Consider the following 14,128-nt stretch of genomic DNA (forward strand, 5'->3'; position numbering starts at 1 on the left):
GTATTGAACTAATCATACTTTTTATATTTTTATCGTTAAGTCCACATTATTTTACATCTAAAACACGTCTTTACAATACATTTGGGTGAATATAAAAGGTCGTAAAAAAATTTTGAATTACAGGTGATGAATCCGCTAAATATCGTCTGAAGTCATTTCTATTTAACTAATCATACTTTTTATATTTTTAACGTTAAGTTCACATTATTTTACATCTAAAACACGTGTTTACAATACATTTGGGTGAATACAAAAAATAGAAAAAAAATTTGGGAAAAAATTTGGTAAAAAATGGTTATAATTCCGCTAAATATCGTTTTAAGTCATTTGTATTGAACTAATCATACTTTTTATATTTTTATCATTAAGTCCACATTATTTTACATCTAAAACACGTCTTTACAATACATTTGGGTGAATACAAAAAATAGAAAAAAAATTTGGGAAGAAATTTGGTAAAAAATGGTGATAATTTCGCTAAATATCGATTAAAGTCATTTGTATTGAACTAATCATACTTTTTATATTTTTATCGTTAAGTTCACATTATTTTACATCTAAAACACGTGTTTACAATACATTTGGGTGAATACAAAAAATAGAAAAAAAATTTGGTAAAAAATGGTGATAATTCCACTAAATAACGTTTAAAGTCATTTATATTGAACTAATCATACTTTTTATATTTTTATCGTTAAGTTCACATTATTTTACATCTAAAACACGTCTTTACAATACATTTGGGTGAATACAAAAAATAGAAAAAAATTTGGGAAAAAATTTGGTAAAAAATGGTGATAATTTCGCTAAATATCGATTAAAGTCATTTGTATTGAACTAATCATACTTTTTATATTTTTATCGTTAAGTTCACATTATTTTACATCCAAAACACGTCTTTACAATACATTTGGGTGAATACAATAAATAGAAAAAAAATTTGGGAAAAAATTTGGTAAAAAATGGTGATAATTTCGCTAAATATCGATTAAAGTCATTTGTATTGAACTAATCATACTTTTTATATTTTTATCGTTAAGTCCACATTATTTTACATCTAAAACACGTCTTTACAATACATTTGGGTGAATATAAAAGGTCGTAAAAAAATTTTGAAATACAGGTGATGAATCCGCTAAATATCGTCTGAAGTCATTTCTATTTAACTAATCATACTTTTTATATTTTTAACGTTAAGTTCACATTATTTTACATCTAAAACACGTGTTTACAATACATTTGGGTGAATACAAAAAATAGAAAAAAAATTTGGGAAAAAATTTGGTAAAAAATGGTTATAATTCCGCTAAATATCGTTTTAAGTCATTTGTATTGAACTAATCATACTTTTTATATTTTTATCATTAAGTCCACATTATTTTACATCTAAAACACGTCTTTACAATACATTTGGGTGAATACAAAAAATAGAAAAAAAATTTGGGAAGAAATTTGGTAAAAAATGGTGATAATTTCGCTAAATATCGATTAAAGTCATTTGTATTGAACTAATCATACTTTTTAGATTTTTATCGTTAAGTTCACATTATTTTACATCTAAAACACGTCTTTACAATACATTTGGGTGAATACAAAAAATAGAAAAAAAATTTGGGAAAAAATTGGGTAAAAAATGGTGATAATTCCGCTAAATATCGTTTAAAGTCATTTGTATTGAACTAATCATACTTTTTATATTTTTATCGTTAAGTTCACATTATTTTACATCTAAAACACGTGTTTACAATACATTTGGGTGAATACAAAAAATAGAAAAAAAATTTGGTAAAAAATGGTGATAATTCCACTAAATAACGTTTAAAGTCATTTATATTGAACTAATCATACTTTTTATATTTTTATCGTTAATTTCACATTATTTTACATCTAAAACACGTCTTTACAATACATTTGGGTGAATACAAAAAATAGAAAAAAAATTTGGGAAAAAATTTGGTAAAAAATGGTGATAATTTCGCTAAATATCGATTAAAGTCATTTGTATTGAACTAATCATACTTTTTATATTTTTATCGTTAAGTTCACATTATTTTACATCTAAAACACGTCTTTACAATACATTTGGGTGAATACAAAAAATAGAAAAAAAATTTGGGAAAAAATGGTGATAATTCCGCTAAATATCGTTTAAAGTCATTTGTATTGAACTAATCATACTTTTTATATTTTTATCGTTAATTTCACATTATTTTACATCTAAAACACGTCTTTACAATACATTTGGGTGAATACAAAAAATAGAAAAAAAATTTGGCAAAAAATTTGGTAAAAAATGGTGATAATTTCGCTAAATATCGATTAAAGTCATTTGTATTTAACTAATCATACTTTTTATATTTTTAACGTTAAGTTCACATTATTTTACATCTAAAACACGTGTTTACAATACATTTGGGTGAATACAAAAAATAGAAAAAAAATTTGGGAAAAAATTTGGTAAAAAATAGTTATAATTCCGCTAAATATCGTTTTAAGTCATTTGTATTGAACTAATCATACTTTTTATATTTTTATCATTAAGTCCACATTATTTTACATCTAAAACACGTCTTTACAATACATTTGGGTGAATACAAAAAATAGAAAAAAAATTTGGTAAAAAATGGTGATAATTTCGCTAAATATCGATTAAAGTCATTTGTATTGAACTAATCATACTTTTTATATTTTTAACGTTAAGTTCACATTATTTTACATCTAAAACACGTGTTTACAATACATTTGGGTGAATACAATAAATAGAAAAAAAATTTGGGAAAAAATTTGGTAAAAAATGGTGATAATTTCGCTAAATATCGATTAAAGTCATTTGTATTGAACTAATCATACTTTTTATATTTTTATCATTAAGTCCACATTATTTTACATCTAAAACACGTCTTTACAATACATTTGGGTGAATATAAAAGGTCGTAAAAAAATTTTGAAATACAGGTGATGAATCCGCTAAATATCGTCTGAAGTCATTTCTATTTAACTAATCATACTTTTTATATTTTTAACGTTAAGTTCACATTATTTTACATCTAAAACACGTGTTTACAATACATTTGGGTGAATACAAAAAATAGAAAAAAAATTTGGTAAAAAATGGTGATAATTCCACTAAATAACGTTTAAAGTCATTTATATTGAACTAATCATACTTTTTATATTTTTATCGTTAATTTCACATTATTTTACATCTAAAACACGTCTTTACAATACATTTGGGTGAATACAAAAAATAGAAAAAAAATTTGGGAAAAAATTTGGTAAAAAATGGTGATAATTTCGCTAAATATCGATTAAAGTCATTTGTATTGAACTAATCATACTTTTTATATTTTTATCGTTAAGTTCACATTATTTTACATCTAAAACACGTCTTTACAATACATTTGGGTGAGTACAAAAAATAGAAAAAAAATTTGGGAAAAAATTTGGTAAAAAATGGTGATAATTTCGCTAAATATCGATTAAAGTCATTTGTATTGAACTAATCATACTTTTTATATTTTTAACGTTAAGTTCACATTATTTTACATCTAAAACACGTGTTTACAATACATTTGGGTGAATACAAAAAATAGAAAAAAAATTTGGGAAAAAATTTGGTAAAAAATGGTTATAATTCCGCTAAATATCGTTTTAAGTCATTTGTATTGAACTAATCATACTTTTTATATTTTTATCATTAAGTCCACATTATTTTACATCTAAAACACGTCTTTACAATACATTTGGGTGAATACAAAAAATAGAAAAAAAATTTGGGAAGAAATTTGGTAAAAAATGGTGATAATTTCGCTAAATATCGATTAAAGTCATTTGTATTGAACTAATCATACTTTTTAGATTTTTATCGTTAAGTTCACATTATTTTACATCTAAAACACGTCTTTACAATACATTTGGGTGAATACAAAAAATAGAAAAAAAATTTGGGATAAAATTGGGTAAAAAATGGTGATAATTCCGCTAAATATCGTTTAAAGTCATTTGTATTGAACTAATCATACTTTTTATATTTTTATCGTTAAGTTCACATTATTTTACATCTAAAACACGTGTTTACAATACATTTGGGTGAATACAAAAAATAGAAAAAAAATTTGGTAAAAAATGGTGATAATTCCACTAAATAACGTTTAAAGTCATTTATATTGAACTAATCATACTTTTTATATTTTTATCGTTAATTTCACATTATTTTACATCTAAAACACGTCTTTACAATACATTTGGGTGAATACAAAAAATAGAAAAAAAATTTGGGAAAAAATTTGGTAAAAAATGGTGATAATTTCGCTAAATATCGATTAAAGTCATTTGTATTGAACTAATCATACTTTTTATATTTTTATCGTTAAGTTCACATTATTTTACATCTAAAACACGTCTTTACAATACATTTGGGTGAATACAAAAAATAGAAAAAAAATTTGGGAAAAAATGGTGATAATTCCGCTAAATATCGTTTAAAGTCATTTGTATTGAACTAATCATACTTTTTATATTTTTATCGTTAATTTCACATTATTTTACATCTAAAACACGTCTTTACAATACATTTGGGTGAATACAAAAAATAGAAAAAAAATTTGGGAAAAAATTTGGTAAAAAATGGTGATAATTTCGCTAAATATCGATTAAAGTCATTTGTATTTAACTAATCATACTTTTTATATTTTTAACGTTAAGTTCACATTATTTTACATCTAAAACACGTGTTTACAATACATTTGGGTGAATACAAAAAATAGAAAAAAAATTTGGGAAAAAATTTGGTAAAAAATAGTTATAATTCCGCTAAATATCGTTTTAAGTCATTTGTATTGAACTAATCATACTTTTTATATTTTTATCATTAAGTCCACATTATTTTACATCTAAAACACGTCTTTACAATACATTTGGGTGAATACAAAAAATAGAAAAAAAATTTGGTAAAAAATGGTGATAATTTCGCTAAATATCGATTAAAGTCATTTGTATTGAACTAATCATACTTTTTATATTTTTAACGTTAAGTTCACATTATTTTACATCTAAAACACGTGTTTACAATACATTTGGGTGAATACAATAAATAGAAAAAAAATTTGGGAAAAAATTTGGTAAAAAATGGTGATAATTTCGCTAAATATCGATTAAAGTCATTTGTATTGAACTAATCATACTTTTTATATTTTTATCATTAAGTCCACATTATTTTACATCTAAAACACGTCTTTACAATACATTTGGGTGAATATAAAAGGTCGTAAAAAAATTTTGAAATACAGGTGATGAATCCGCTAAATATCGTCTGAAGTCATTTCTATTTAACTAATCATACTTTTTATATTTTTAACGTTAAGTTCACATTATTTTACATCTAAAACACGTGTTTACAATACATTTGGGTGAATACAAAAAATAGAAAAAAAATTTGGTAAAAAATGGTGATAATTCCACTAAATAACGTTTAAAGTCATTTATATTGAACTAATCATACTTTTTATATTTTTATCGTTAATTTCACATTATTTTACATCTAAAACACGTCTTTACAATACATTTGGGTGAATACAAAAAATAGAAAAAAAATTTGGGAAAAAATTTGGTAAAAAATGGTGATAATTTCGCTAAATATCGATTAAAGTCATTTGTATTGAACTAATCATACTTTTTATATTTTTATCGTTAAGTTCACATTATTTTACATCTAAAACACGTCTTTACAATACATTTGGGTGAATACAAAAAATAGAAAAAAAATTTGGGAAAAAATTTGGTAAAAAATGGTGATAATTTCGCTAAATATCGATTAAAGTCATTTGTATTGAACTAATCATACTTTTTATATTTTTAACGTTAAGTTCACATTATTTTACATCTAAAACACGTGTTTACAATACATTTGGGTGAATACAAAAAATAGAAAAAAAATTTGGTAAAAAATGGTGATAATTCCACTAAATAACGTTTAAAGTCATTTATATTGAACTAATCATACTTTTTATATTTTTATCGTTAATTTCACATTATTTTACATCTAAAACACGTCTTTACAATACATTTGGGTGAATACAAAAAATAGAAAAAAAATTTGGGAAAAAATTTGGTAAAAAATGGTGATAATTTCGCTAAATATCGATTAAAGTCATTTGTATTGAACTAATCATACTTTTTATATTTTTATCGTTAAGTTCACATTATTTTACATCTAAAACACGTCTTTACAATACATTTGGGTGAATACAAAAAATAGAAAAAAAATTTGGGAAAAAATTTGGTAAAAAATGGTTATAATTCCGCTAAATATCGTTTTAAGTCATTTGTATTGAACTAATCATACTTTTTATATTTTTATCATTAAGTCCACATTATTTTACATCTAAAACACGTCTTTACAATACATTTGGGTGAATACAAAAAATAGAAAAAAAATTTGGGAAGAAATTTGGTAAAAAATGGTGATAATTTCGCTAAATATCGATTAAAGTCATTTATATTGAACTAATCATACTTTTTATATTTTTATCGTTAAGTTCACATTATTTTACATCTAAAACACGTCTTTACAATACATTTGGGTGAATACAAAAAATAGAAAAAAATTTGGGAAAAAATTTGGTAAAAAATGGTGATAATTTCGCTAAATATCGATTAAAGTCATTTGTATTGAACTAATCATACTTTTTATATTTTTATCGTTAAGTTCACATTATTTTACATCCAAAACACGTCTTTACAATACATTTGGGTGAATACAAAAAATAGAAAAAAAATTTGGTAAAAAATGGTGATAATTTCGCTAAATATCGATTAAAGTCATTTGTATTGAACTAATCATACTTTTTATATTTTTAACGTTAAGTTCACATTATTTTACATCTAAAACACGTGTTTACAATACATTTGGGTGAATACAATAAAAAGAAAAAAAATTTGGGAAAAAATTTGGTAAAAAATGGTGATAATTTCGCTAAATATCGATTAAAGTCATTTGTATTGAACTAATCATACTTTTTATATTTTTATCGTTAAGTCCACATTATTTTACATCTAAAACACGTCTTTACAATACATTTGGGTGAATATAAAAGGTCGTAAAAAAATTTTGAATTACAGGTGATGAATCCGCTAAATATCGTCTGAAGTCATTTCTATTTAACTAATCATACTTTTTATATTTTTAACGTTAAGTTCACATTATTTTACATCTAAAACACGTGTTTACAATACATTTGGGTGAATACAAAAAATAGAAAAAAAATTTGGGAAAAAATTTGGTAAAAAATGGTTATAATTCCGCTAAATATCGTTTTAAGTCATTTGTATTGAACTAATCATACTTTTTATATTTTTATCATTAAGTCCACATTATTTTACATCTAAAACACGTCTTTACAATACATTTGGGTGAATACAAAAAATAGAAAAAAAATTTGGGAAGAAATTTGGTAAAAAATGGTGATAATTTCGCTAAATATCGATTAAAGTCATTTGTATTGAACTAATCATACTTTTTATATTTTTAACGTTAAGTTCACATTATTTTACATCTAAAACACGTCTTTACAATACATTTGGGTGAATACAAAAAATAGAAAAAAAGTTTGGGAAAAAATGGTGATAATTCCGCTAAATATCGTTTAAAGTCATTTGTATTGAACTAATCATACTTTTTATATTTTTAACGTTAAGTTCACATTATTTTACATCTAAAACACGTGTTTACAATACATTTGGGTGAATACAAAAAATAGAAAAAAAATTTGGGAAAAAATTTGGTAAAAAATGGTTATAATTCCGCTAAATATCGTTTTAAGTCATTTGTATTGAACTAATCATACTTTTTATATTTTTATCATTAAGTCCACATTATTTTACATCTAAAACACGTCTTTACAATACATTTGGGTGAATACAAAAAATAGAAAAAAAATTTGGGAAAAAATTTGGTAAAAAATGGTGATAATTTCGCTAAATATCGATTAAAGTCATTTGTATTGAACTAATCATACTTTTTATATTTTTATCGTTAAGTTCACATTATTTTACATCTAAAACACGTCTTTACAATACATTTGGGTGAATACAAAAAATAGAAAAAAAATTTGGGAAAAAATTTGGTAAAAAATGGTGATAATTTCGCTAAATATCGATTAAAGTCATTTGTATTGAACTAATCATACTTTTTATATTTTTATCGTTAAGTTCACATTATTTTACATCTAAAACACGTCTTTACAATACATTTGGGTGAATATAAAAGGTCGTAAAAAAATTTTGAAATACAGGTGATGAATCCGCTAAATATCGTCTGAAGTCATTTCTATTTAACTAATCATACTTTTTATATTTTTAACGTTAAGTTCACATTATTTTACATCTAAAACACGTCTTTACAATACATTTGGGTGAATACAAAAAATAGAAAAAAAATTTGGGAAAAAATGGTGATAATTCCGCTAAATATCGTTTAAAGTCATTTGTATTGAACTAATCATACTTTTTATATTTTTAACGTTAAGTTCACATTATTTTACATCTAAAACACGTGTTTACAATACATTTGGGTGAATACAAAAAATAGAAAAAAAATTTGGTAAAAAATGGTGATAATTCCACTAAATAACGTTTAAAGTCATTTATATTGAACTAATCATACTTTTTATATTTTTATCGTTAATTTCACATTATTTTACATCTAAAACACGTCTTTACAATACATTTGGGTGAATACAAAAAATAGAAAAAAAATTTGGGAAAAAATTTGGTAAAAAATGGTGATAATTTCGCTAAATATCGATTAAAGTCATTTGTATTGAACTAATCATACTTTTTATATTTTTATCGTTAAGTTCACATTATTTTACATCTAAAACACGTCTTTACAATACATTTGGGTGAATACAAAAAATAGAAAAAAAATTTGGGAAAAAATTTGGTAAAAAATGGTGATAATTTCGCTAAATATCGATTAAAGTCATTTGTATTGAACTAATCATACTTTTTATATTTTTAACGTTAAGTTCACATTATTTTACATCTAAAACACGTGTTTACAATACATTTGGGTGAATACAAAAAATAGAAAAAAAATTTGGTAAAAAATGGTGATAATTCCACTAAATAACGTTTAAAGTCATTTATATTGAACTAATCATACTTTTTATATTTTTATCGTTAATTTCACATTATTTTACATCTAAAACACGTCTTTACAATACATTTGGGTGAATACAAAAAATAGAAAAAAAATTTGGGAAAAAATTTGGTAAAAAATGGTGATAATTTCGCTAAATATCGATTAAAGTCATTTGTATTGAACTAATCATACTTTTTATATTTTTATCGTTAAGTTCACATTATTTTACATCTAAAACACGTCTTTACAATACATTTGGGTGAATACAAAAAATAGAAAAAAAATTTGGGAAAAAATTTGGTAAAAAATGGTGATAATTTCGCTAAATATCGATTAAAGTCATTTGTATTGAACTAATCATACTTTTTATATTTTTAACGTTAAGTTCACATTATTTTACATCTAAAACACGTCTTTACAATACATTTGGGTGAATACAAAAAATAGAAAAAAAATTTGGGAAAAAATTTGGTAAAAAATGGTGATAATTTCGCTAAATATCGATTAAAGTCATTTGTATTGAACTAATCATACTTTTTATATTTTTAACGTTAAGTTCACATTATTTTACATCTAAAACACGTCTTTACAATACATTTGGGTGAATACAAAAAATAGAAAAAAAGTTTGGGAAAAAATGGTGATAATTCCGCTAAATATCGTTTAAAGTCATTTGTATTGAACTAATCATACTTTTTATATTTTTAACGTTAAGTTCACATTATTTTACATCTAAAACACGTGTTTACAATACATTTGGGTGAATACAAAAAATAGAAAAAAAATTTGGGAAAAAATTTGGTAAAAAATGGTTATAATTCCGCTAAATATCGTTTTAAGTCATTTGTATTGAACTAATCATACTTTTTATATTTTTATCATTAAGTCCACATTATTTTACATCTAAAACACGTCTTTACAATACATTTGGGTGAATACAAAAAATAGAAAAAAAATTTGGGAAAAAATTTGGTAAAAAATGGTGATAATTTCGCTAAATATCGATTAAAGTCATTTGTATTGAACTAATCATACTTTTTATATTTTTATCGTTAAGTTCACATTATTTTACATCTAAAACACGTCTTTACAATACATTTGGGTGAATACAAAAAATAGAAAAAAAATTTGGGAAAAAATTTGGTAAAAAATGGTGATAATTTCGCTAAATATCGATTAAAGTCATTTGTATTGAACTAATCATACTTTTTATATTTTTATCGTTAAGTTCACATTATTTTACATCTAAAACACGTCTTTACAATACATTTGGGTGAATATAAAAGGTCGTAAAAAAATTTTGAAATACAGGTGATGAATCCGCTAAATATCGTCTGAAGTCATTTCTATTTAACTAATCATACTTTTTATATTTTTAACGTTAAGTTCACATTATTTTACATCTAAAACACGTCTTTACAATACATTTGGGTGAATACAAAAAATAGAAAAAAAATTTGGGAAAAAATGGTGATAATTCCGCTAAATATCGTTTAAAGTCATTTGTATTGAACTAATCATACTTTTTATATTTTTAACGTTAAGTTCACATTATTTTACATCTAAAACACGTGTTTACAATACATTTGGGTGAATACAAAAAATAGAAAAAAAATTTGGTAAAAAATGGTGATAATTCCACTAAATAACGTTTAAAGTCATTTATATTGAACTAATCATACTTTTTATATTTTTATCGTTAATTTCACATTATTTTACATCTAAAACACGTCTTTACAATACATTTGGGTGAATACAAAAAATAGAAAAAAAATTTGGGAAAAAATTTGGTAAAAAATGGTGATAATTTCGCTAAATATCGATTAAAGTCATTTGTATTGAACTAATCATACTTTTTATATTTTTATCGTTAAGTTCACATTATTTTACATCTAAAACACGTCTTTACAATACATTTGGGTGAATACAAAAAATAGAAAAAAAATTTGGGAAAAAATTTGGTAAAAAATGGTGATAATTTCGCTAAATATCGATTAAAGTCATTTGTATTGAACTAATCATACTTTTTATATTTTTAACGTTAAGTTCACATTATTTTACATCTAAAACACGTGTTTACAATACATTTGGGTGAATACAAAAAATAGAAAAAAAATTTGGTAAAAAATGGTGATAATTCCACTAAATAACGTTTAAAGTCATTTATATTGAACTAATCATACTTTTTATATTTTTATCGTTAATTTCACATTATTTTACATCTAAAACACGTCTTTACAATACATTTGGGTGAATACAAAAAATAGAAAAAAAATTTGGGAAAAAATTTGGTAAAAAATGGTGATAATTTCGCTAAATATCGATTAAAGTCATTTGTATTGAACTAATCATACTTTTTATATTTTTATCGTTAAGTTCACATTATTTTACATCTAAAACACGTCTTTACAATACATTTGGGTGAATACAAAAAATAGAAAAAAAATTTGGGAAAAAATTTGGTAAAAAATGGTGATAATTTCGCTAAATATCGATTAAAGTCATTTGTATTGAACTAATCATACTTTTTATATTTTTAACGTTAAGTTCACATTATTTTACATCTAAAACACGTCTTTACAATACATTTGGGTGAATACAAAAAATAGAAAAAAAATTTGGGAAAAAATTTGGTAAAAAATGGTGATAATTTCGCTAAATATCGATTAAAGTCATTTGTATTGAACTAATCATACTTTTTATATTTTTAACGTTAAGTTCACATTATTTTACATCTAAAACACGTCTTTACAATACATTTGGGTGAATACAAAAAATAGAAAAAAAGTTTGGGAAAAAATGGTGATAATTCCGCTAAATATCGTTTAAAGTCATTTGTATTGAACTAATCATACTTTTTATATTTTTAACGTTAAGTTCACATTATTTTACATCTAAAACACGTGTTTACAATACATTTGGGTGAATACAAAAAATAGAAAAAAAATATGGGAAAAAATTTGGTAAAAAATGGTTATAATTCCGCTAAATATCGTTTTAAGTCATTTGTATTGAACTAATCATACTTTTTATATTTTTATCATTAAGTCCACATTATTTTACATCTAAAACACGTCTTTACAATACATTTGGGTGAATACAAAAAATAGAAAAAAAATTTGGGAAAAAATTTGGTAAAAAATGGTGATAATTTCGCTAAATATCGATTAAAGTCATTTGTATTGAACTAATCATACTTTTTATATTTTTATCGTTAAGTTCACATTATTTTACATCTAAAACACGTCTTTACAATACATTTGGGTGAATACAAAAAATAGAAAAAAAATTTGGGAAAAAATTTGGTAAAAAATGGTGATAATTTCGCTAAATATCGATTAAAGTCATTTGTATTGAACTAATCATACTTTTTATATTTTTATCGTTAAGTTCACATTATTTTACATCTAAAACACGTCTTTACAATACATTTGGGTGAATACAAAAAATAGAAAAAAAATTTGGGAAAAAATTTGGTAAAAAATGGTGATAATTTCGCTAAATATCGATTAAAGTCATTTGTATTGAACTAATCATACTTTTTATATTTTTAACGTTAAGTTCACATTATTTTACATCTAAAACACGTCTTTACAATACATTTGGGTGAATACAAAAAATAGAAAAAAAGTTTGGGAAAAAATGGTGATAATTCCGCTAAATATCGTTTAAAGTCATTTGTATTGAACTAATCATACTTTTTATATTTTTAACGTTAAGTTCACATTATTTTACATCTAAAACACGTGTTTACAATACATTTGGGTGAATACAAAAAATAGAAAAAAAATTTGGGAAAAAATTTGGTAAAAAATGGTTATAATTCCGCTAAATATCGTTTTAAGTCATTTGTATTGAACTAATCATACTTTTTATATTTTTATCATTAAGTCCACATTATTTTACATCTAAAACACGTCTTTACAATACATTTGGGTGAATACAAAAAATAGAAAAAAAATTTGGGAAAAAATTTGGTAAAAAATGGTGATAATTTCGCTAAATATCGATTAAAGTCATTTGTATTGAACTAATCATACTTTTTATATTTTTATCGTTAAGTTCACATTATTTTACATCTAAAACACGTCTTTACAATACATTTGGGTGAATACAAAAAATAGAAAAAAAATTTGGGAAAAAATTTGGTAAAAAATGGTGATAATTTCGCTAAATATCGATTAAAGTCATTTGTATTGAACTAATCATACTTTTTATATTTTTATCGTTAAGTTCACATTATTTTACATCTAAAACACGTCTTTACAATACATTTGGGTGAATATAAAAGGTCGTAAAAAAATTTTGAAATACAGGTGATGAATCCGCTAAATATCGTCTGAAGTCATTTCTATTTAACTAATCATACTTTTTATATTTTTAACGTTAAGTTCACATTATTTTACATCTAAAACACGTCTTTACAATACATTTGGGTGAATACAAAAAATAGAAAAAAAATTTGGGAAAAAATGGTGATAATTCCGCTAAATATCGTTTAAAGTCATTTGTATTGAACTAATCACACTTTTTATATTTTTAACGTTAAGTTCACATTATTTTACATCTAAAACACGTGTTTACAATACATTTGGGTGAATACAAAAAATAGAAAAAAAATTTGGGAAAAAATTTGGTAAAAAATGGTTATAATTCCGCTAAATATCGTTTTAAGTCATTTGTATTGAACTAATCATACTTTTTATATTTTTATCATTAAGTCCACATTATTTTACATCTAAAACACGTCTTTACAATACATTTGGGTGAATACAAAAAATAGAAAAAAAATTTGGTAAAAAATGGTGATAATTTCGCTAAATATCGATTAAAGTCATTTGTATTGAACTAATCATACTTTTTATATTTTTAACGTTAAGTTCACATTATTTTACATCTAAAACACGTGTTTACAATACATTTGGGTGAATACAATAAATAGAAAAAAAATTTGGGAAAAAATTTGGTAAAAAATGGTGATAATTT

This window comes from Diuraphis noxia, unplaced genomic scaffold (assembly GCF_037042655.1).
Source record: "Diuraphis noxia isolate RWA-SAM2 unplaced genomic scaffold, SU_Dnox_SAM2 contig0012, whole genome shotgun sequence".
Taxonomy (NCBI): Eukaryota; Metazoa; Arthropoda; class Insecta; order Hemiptera; family Aphididae; genus Diuraphis; species Diuraphis noxia.